This window comes from Prenolepis imparis, unplaced genomic scaffold (assembly GCF_030444845.1).
Source record: "Prenolepis imparis isolate NDT839.2.m4 unplaced genomic scaffold, iyPreImpa1.0 SCAF_4, whole genome shotgun sequence".
In the NCBI taxonomy this organism is placed as follows: domain Eukaryota; kingdom Metazoa; phylum Arthropoda; class Insecta; order Hymenoptera; family Formicidae; genus Prenolepis; species Prenolepis imparis.
Window position 1 is genome coordinate 16,407,234 of NW_028141162.1, and position 9,549 is coordinate 16,416,782.

The window sequence follows — 9,549 nt, forward strand, 5'->3', positions numbered from 1 at the left end:
CGACGCATCCTTATTTTATGTTTATCATATTAAAAAATTTGTACGCTGTTGTCTGCTTGGTACCAAAAGATTCTGTAATCAATGTACAATTAAAATATATAATCGATGAATTTTTGGCTCGTCTTAAAATATTAGAAATTAATACTTTTTTGACTCGGACCCTGTGCGACGCATACTTATTTTATGTTTATCGTATTAAAAAATTTGTACGCTGGTGTCTGTTTGGTGCCAAATGATTCTGTAATCAATGTCCTATTAAAATGTATATTCGATGAATATTTGGCTCGTCTTAAAATATTAGAAATCGATACTTTTTTGACGCGGACCCTGTGCGACGCATACTTATTTTATGTTTATCGTATTAAAAAATCAGTACGCTGGTGTCTGTTTGGTACCAAATGATTCTGTAATCAATGTACTATTAAAATGTATAATCGATGAATTTTTGGCTCGTCTTAAAATATTAGAAATTGATACTTATTTGACGCGGACCCTGTGCGACGCATACTTATTTTATGTTTATCATATTAAAAAATATGTACGCTGGTGTCTGCATGGTACCAAAAGATTCTGTAATCAATGTACTATTAAAATGTATAATCGATGAAATTTTGGCTCGTCTTAAAATATTAGACATCGATAATTTTTTGACGCGGACCCTGTGCGACGCATACTTATTTTATATTTATCCTATTAAAAAATTTGTACGCTGGTGTCTGCATGGTACTAAAAGATTCTGTAATTAATGTACTATTAAAATGTATAATCGATGAATTTTTGGCTCGTCTTAAAATATTAGAAATCGATTCTTTTTTACCGCTGACCCTGTGCGACGCAACCTTATTTTATGTATATCAAGTTAAAAAATTTGTACGCTGGTGTCTGTTTGGTACCAAATGATTCTGTAATCATTGTACTATTAAAATGTATAATCGATGAATTTTTGGCTCGTCTCAAAATATTGGAAGTCGATACTTTTTACCGCTGACCCTATGCGACGCAACCTTATTTTATGTATATCAAGTTAAAAAATTTGTACGCTGGTGTCTGTTTGGTACCAAATGATTCTGTAATCAATGTACTATTAAAATGTATAATCGATGAATTTTTGGCTCGTCTTAAAATATTAGAAATCGATACATTTTTGACGCGGACCCTGTGCGACGCATCCTTAATCTATGTATAGCAAATGAAAAAGTTTGTACGCTGTTGTCTGCTTGGTACCAAAAGATTCTGTAATCAATGTACTATTAAAATGTATAATCGATGAATTTTTGGCTCGTCTTAAAATATTAGAAATCGATACTTTTTTACCGCTGACCCTGTGCGACGCAACCTTATTTTATGTATATCAAGTTAAAAAATTTGTACGCTGGTGTCTGTTTGGTACCAAATGATTCTGTAATCATTGTACAATTAAAATGTATAATCGATGAATTTTTGGCTCGTCTCAAAATTTTAGAAATTCATACTTTTTTGACGCGGACCCTGTGCGACGCATAATTATTTTATGTTTATCGTATTAAAAAATTTGTACGCTGGTGTCTGTTTGGTGCCAAATGATTCTGTAATCAATGTCCTATTAAAATGTATATTCGATGAATTTTTGGCTCGTCTTAAAATATTAGAAATCGATACTTTTTTGACGCGGACCCTGTGCGACGCATACTTATTTTATGTTTATCGTATTAAAAAATCAGTACGCTGGTGTCTGTTTGGTACCAAATGATTCTGTAATCAATGTACTATTAAAATGTATAATCGATGAATTTTTGGCTCGTCTTAAAATATTAGAAATCGATACTTTTTTGACGCGGACCCTGTGCGACGCATACTTATTTTATGTTTATCGTATTAAAAAATCAGTACGCTGGTGTCTGTTTGGTACCAAATGATTCTGTAATCAATGTACTATTAAAATGTATAATCGATGAATTTTTGGCTCGTCTTAAAATATTAGAAATTGAGACTTTTTTGCCGCTAACCCTATGCGACGCATCCTTATTTTATGTATATCACATTAAAAAATTTGTACGCTGGTGTCTGCATGGTACCAAAAGATTCTGTAATCAATGTACTATTAAAATGTATAATCGATGAATTTTTGGTTCGTTTTAAAATATTAGAAATTGATACTTTTTTGCCGCTAACCATATTCGACGCATTCTTATTTTATGTATATCATATTAAAAAATTTGTACGCTGGTGTCTGCGTGGTACCAAAAGATTCTGTAATCAATGTACTATTAAAATGTATAATCGATGAATTTTTGGCTCGTCTTAAAATATTAGAAATTGATACTTTTTTGACGCGGATCCTGTGCGACGCATCCTTAATTTATGTATAGCAAATGAAAAAGTTTGTACGCTGGTGTCTGTTTGGTACCAAATGATTCTGTAATCAATGTACTATTATAATGTATAATCGATGAATTTTTGGCTCGTCTTTAAATATTAGAAATCGATACTTTTTTACCGCTGATCCCATGCAACGCATCCTTATTTTATGAATATCAAATTAAAAAATTTGTACGCTGGTGTCTGCTTGGTACCATCATATTGTGCAGATAATGTACTGTTGAAATATATAATAAATTTATTTATGGCTTGTTTTATAATATTGAAAATTAAAATTTTTATGCTGCGGATCCCATACGGCTAACAATTATATTACGCATATTATATCAAAAAGTTTGTAGGCTTGTATGATGATGGTACCATCAAAATGTGTAGACTATGTACTGTTAAAATATATTAATAATTAATTTTTGACTCGTTTTAAAATATTGAAAATTAAAACATTTATACTGTAGACCCCATACGGCGCGGATTTATTGTAGGTATATTATATCAAGAAGTTTGTACGCTGGTATGCTGATGGTACCATCATAATGTGCAGTCAATGAAATGATAAAATATATGAAAGAATAATTTTTGGCTCGCTTTAAACAATTGAAAATTAAAATATTTTATACCGCGGACCCCATACGGCACTGCTTCGTTTTACGTATATTTGATTAAAAAGTTTGTTCTCTGGTATGCTGATGGTATCAAAATAATCTGCACACAATACATTATTGATATATATAAAGAATTAAATTTATGGCTCGCTTTAAACAATTGAAAATTAAAATTTTAAACGATAGACCCCATACGGCCCGGATTCATTTTACGTATATTTGATTAAAAAGTTTGTACGCTGGTATGCTGATCGTGCCATCATAATGTGCCGTCAATGTAATGTTAAAATCTATGAAATAATAATTTTTGGCTCGTGTTAAACAATTGAAAATTAAAATTTTTAAACCGTGTATTCCTTATGGCGCGGATTCATTTTACGTATATTAGATCAAAAAGTTTGTACGCTTGTATGCTGGTGGTACCATCATAATGTGCAGATATTGTAGAGTTAAAATATATAAAAGATTAATATTTGGCGCGTTTTAAAATATTAAAAATTAAAATTTTTAAGCCGCGGATTTCATATGGCGCACAATTTTATTACGTATTTATTACGTGTATCAAAAAGTTTGTAGGCTTGTTTTTGACTCGCATTTATGATTTTATGTTAATGATTAAGTGTTTGCGCGACGAAAAACCTAAACGTAGTGAGAAATTGTTGACTCGTACTACTTAATCTATCTATATTCTTATTTTGCGTATAATAAAATGATGTAAAGTGCATATAATTTTTTATTATTTTTGACTCGTATTTATTATTTTATGCTCATGGCAGAGTAATTGCGCGACAAAAGAGCTGAATCCTTTCCTTTTCTAAAAAAGATTTGTAAAATCGATACTCGCATATATCAAAGTTTATTGTTGCCGCTTTTCCGCGATGCTCATTGGCTGCCAAGATTCGCGTTGTGTTATATTCGTAGCATCGAGAGGCTGTCATCGCGAGGATTAGCAGTTTGACAGTTTGTTCAAAATAAAATTAAATAAAATAATAATATTATGTGTAAATTATATGTTGTAATACTTTGAACTCGATTAATATTTTTACAGCTATCAGCTGATTACTGTCAAACAATATTAATCGCGGATAAAGTATTATATCATATTATTTACAATATATTATTATTTTAATATTTTTAACACATTATTATAAAATTTAACTTAATTTATAATTTAATTAAATGAGATCTAAGAGTATTTCAATTATTTTAATTACTTGTTTGAAAGGCACTGAATGGATTCTCATTAAGAATTCGGCACCAGCTTCATTATGAAATTTATTCATTTTAGTGTATTGGTCCCATTTGAATATTTATATAATTTAATTAAATGAGATCTAAGAGTATTTCAATCATTTTAATTACCTGTTTGAAAGACACTGAATGTATTTTCATTAAGAATTTTGCAATAGCTTCATTATGTAATTAATTCATTTTTACGATATTGATCCCATGTGAATATTTTTATAAATTAATTAAATGAGATCTAAGATATTTCAATCATCTTAATTACTAGTTTGAAAGACACTGAATGCATTCTCATTAGGAATTTGGCACCAGCTTCATTATGAAATTTACTCATTTTTAAATATTGGTCCCCCATCTGAATATTTATATAATTTAATTAAATGAGATCTAAGAGTATTTAACAAAGATTAACAGTTTTGACACTTGTTTAAAATAAAATTAAATAAAATTTGTTTTCTAGTGATATGTAAAATGCGTGTTATTTATTTATTATTTTCGACTTGTATTTATTATTTTATGCGCATGGCAGAGTAATTGCGTGACAAAGAGGCTGAATTGTTTCTTTTTCTAAAAAAGATATGTAAAATCGATACTCGCATATATCAAAGTTTATTGTTGTCATTTTCCCGCGATGCTCATTGGCTGTCAAGATTCGCGTTGTGTGTTATATTCGTAGCATCGAGAGGCTGTCATCGCGAAGATTAGCAGTTTGACAGTTTGTTCAAAATAAAATTAAATAAAATAATATCATTAGTTTTAAATAATATGGTGTAATACTTTAAATTCGATTAATATTTTTGACAGTTGTCAGCTGATTTCTGTCAAAAAATATTAATTCCGGATAAGGTATTATAATATATTACATTAATTACAAAATATTATTATTTTAATTATAATATACATATATACATATATATGTACTCTTATAATACTTTGTCCGCGATTAATATTTTTTGACAAAAATCAGCTGTTAACTGTCAAAAATATTAATCGAATTTAAAGTATTAAAACATATTATTTAAAACATGGTATTACTTTATTTATTTTATTTTGGACAAACTATCAACCTGCTAACCCTTGTGATGACAGTCTCTCGATGCTATGAATGTAACGCACAACGCAAATCGAGGCAGCTAATTAACATCGTGAAAAAGAAGCAACAATACTTGCGAGAATCGACTTAACTTGCCTTTTTTAGAAATACTAGAACAACACAAACGCGCGCTAAGCGCGCGCCATTTCTCGATTTTATATAAAAAAAATGATATTTTTATATAAAATTTGTTTAAATTTGATTAACATTTTTTGACAGAAATCAGATAATTAAATCGTTAATTTGCTAATTAAATTTTAAAATAAAAATATGTTATAAATATTAAAAATGTTACAAATAATATTACAATTAATATGTTTACTACTTAAAACTCGAATAATATATTTCATTGTTTGCATATAACTTTTATATATATAATACAATGTACTATCAAAGTATACAAGCATAAATTTTGAATATTAAAAATCGATACTTTGTAGCAGCGGATCCTATATGGCGCAAACTTTTATTATGTATATCAAATAAAAGAATTTGCACGCTCTTATCTATTTGGTAAAAAAATAATCTGCAAACAACGTACTATTGAAATAAACAAGCGATAAATTATTGGCTCTTTATATTAAATAAATACGAGCATGCAAATTATTTTATATAATATACATAAAATAAGTCCGCGCAGTGTAGGGTTCGCGGCTACAAAGTTTCATCTTTAACTATTCTAAAAAGCATAGAATTCATGGCTTGTTTTTTTAATAGTACATTTTATGCAGATTACTTTTATATCAAACAGATTCGAGCGTACAAATTTTTTCGTTTAATACACATAGTATAATTCTTCGTTACAGAATTTGCGCCGTATTTTATATATTTCAACAGTACATTATCTGCACAATATGATGGTACCATCAGCATAACAGCGTACAAACTTTTTGATATAATATACGTAAAATGAATCCGCGCAGTATGGGATCCGCGGTTTAAAAATTTTAATTTTTAATTGTTTAAAGCGAGCCAAAAATTATTCTTTCATATATTTTATCATTACATTGACTGCACATTATGATGGTACCATCAGCATACCAGCGTACAAACTTTTTGATATAATATACGTAAAATGAATCCGCCCCGTATGGGATCCGCGGTATAAAAATTTTAATTTTCAATTGTTTAAAGTAAGCCAAAAATTAATCTTGTATATATTATATGCATATTATGATGGTACCATCAGCATACCAACGTACAAACTTTTTGATCTAATATCGTAAAATGAAACCGCGCCGTATGGGATCCGCGGTTTAAAAATTTTATTTTTTAATTGTTTAAAGCAAGCCAAAAATTAATGTTGTATATATTTCAACTATATATTATATGCACATTATGATGGTACCATCAGCATACCAGCGTACAAACTTTTTGATCTAATATCGTAAAATGAAACCGCGCCGTATGGGATCCGCGGTTTAAAAATTTTAATTTTCAATTGTTTAAAGCGAGCCAAAAATTAATCTTGTATATATTTCAACTATATATTATATGCACATTATGATGGTACTATCAGCATACCAGCGTACAAACTTTTTGATCTAATATATGTAAAATGAATCCGCGCCGTATGGGATCCGCGGTTTAAAAATTTTAATTTTCAATTGTCTAAAGCAAGCCAAAAATTAATCTTGTATATATTTCAACTATATATTATATGCACATTATGATGGTACCATCAGCATACCAGCGTACAAACTTTTTGATCTAATATCGTAAAATGAAACCGCGCCGTATGGGATCCGCGATTTAAAAATTTTAATTTTCAATTGTTTAAAGCAAGCCAAAAATTAATGTTGTATATATTTCAACTATATATTATATGCACATTATGATGATATCATCAGCATACCAGCGTACAAACTTTTTGATCTAATATCGTAAAATGAAACCGCGCCGTATGGGATCCGCGGTTTAAAAATTTTAATTTTCAATTGTTTAAAGCGAGCCAAAAATTATTCTTTCATATATTTTATCATTACATTGACTGCACATTATGATGGTACCATCAGCATACCAGCGTACAAACTTTTTGATCTAATATACGTAAAATGAATCCGCCCCGTATGGGATCCGCGGTATAAAAATTTTAATTTTCAATTGTTTAAAGCGAGCCAAAAATTATTCTTTCATATATTTTATCATTACGTTGACTGCACATTATGATGGTACCATCAGCATACCAGCGTACAAACTTTCTGATCTAATATCGTAAAATGAAACCGCGCCGTATGGGATCCGCGGTTTAAAAATTTTTATTTTCAATTGTTTAAAGCGAGCCAGAAATTATTCTTTCATATATTTTATCATTACATTGACTGCACATTATGATGGTACCATCAGCATACCAGCGTACAAACTTTTTGATCTAATATACGTTAAATGTATCCGCGCCGTGTGGGATCCGCGGTTTAAAAATTTTAATTTTCAATTGTTTAAAGCAAGCCAAAAATTAATCTTGTATATATTTCAACTATATATTAAATGCACATTATGATGGTACCATCAGCATACCAGCGTACAAACTTTTTGATCTAATATCGTAAAATGAAACCGCGCCGTATGGGATCCGCGGTTTAAAAATTTTATTTTTCAATTGTTTAAAGCGAGCCAAAAATTATTCTTTCATATATTTTATCATTACATTGACTGCACATTATGATGGTACCATCAGCATACCAGCGTACAAACTTTTTGATCTAATATACGTAAAATGAATCCGCGCCGTATGGGATCCGCGGTTTAAAAATTTTAATTTTCAATTGTTTAAAGCAAGCCAAAAATTAATCTTGTATATATTTCAACTATATATTATATGCACATTATGATGGTACCATCAGCATACCAGCGTACAAACTTTTTGATCTAATATACGTAAAATGAATCCGCGCCGTATGGGATCCGCGGTTTAAGAATTTTAATTTTCAATTGTCTAAAGCAAGCCAAAAATTAATCTTGTATATATTTCAACTATATATTATATGCACATTATGATGGTACCATTAGCATACCAGCGTACAAACTTTTTGATCTAATATACGTAAAATGAATCCGCGCCGTATGGGATCCGCGGTTTAAAAATTTTAATTTTCAATTGTTTAAAGCGAGCCAAAAATTATTCTTTTATATATATTAACATTACATTGACTGCACATTATGATGGTACTATCAGCATACCAGCATACAACTTTTTGATCTAATAAGCGCGCGCTACGCGCGCGCCATTTATTGATTTGATTGAAAAAGATTGATATCTATATATAACGTTTGTTTTAACTTGATTAATATTTTTTGACTGAAATCATCTGATTAATGTGTTAATTTGCTAAATACATTTTAAAATGAAAATATGTTACAAAATAATAAAATAATAATATTTTACAGAAGAATTTTCTTTTAGAATTTGATTTAAAATTTAAGACTTTGAAGAGACTTTTAAAACACGTGCAAATAAATTTTTTACGACTTACACAGGCCTTAATTTTCGCAAAAAACGTTTAAACTTTGAATTCAAAAAGTAAGGTTTGTGTAAGTCGTAGAACATTTTATGAGGACTCATTTTATTTGTCTTGAAGAAATCTTTAATAGATTGTTAAAAGTTCGTCTGGTAGAGGTCTTTAAAAGAACGTTTAAACTTGAAAAGATTAAGGCCTCTATAAAGCCCAGAACATTTTCTGTCGGCTCATTTTGTAGGTCTTGAAGAAATCTTTTAAAGATCTCTTCTATAAAGCCTAGAACAAAAAATGTTCTATTAGGCTTTATAGAGGCCTTAATCTTTTCAAGTTTAAACGTTTATCGGGCAAATTCAGCAAACTATAAAATTAAAATAGCAATATGTTGTGAATAATATGTTGTAATATCTTATCCTCGATTAATATTTTTGTTACAGAAATCAGCTAATTAAAACGTTAATTTGCTAATTAATTTTAAAAATAAGAATATATGTTATAACATTTAAAATAATAATCTTTTAAATAATGTATATTATAATTCCTTAAACTCGATAAATATTTATGACAGCTATCAGCTGATTTCTGTCAAAAAATATTAATCGCAGATAAAGCATTATAACATATTATATATAAAATTATTTTAATTTTTATAACATATTTTTATTTTAAAATTTATTTATCAATGTAATGCTTTAATCATCTGATTTCTGCCAAAAAATATTAATCAAGTTTAAACAAACTTTATATATAAACATCATTCTTTTTTATATAAAATCGATGAATGGCGTAACGCGCG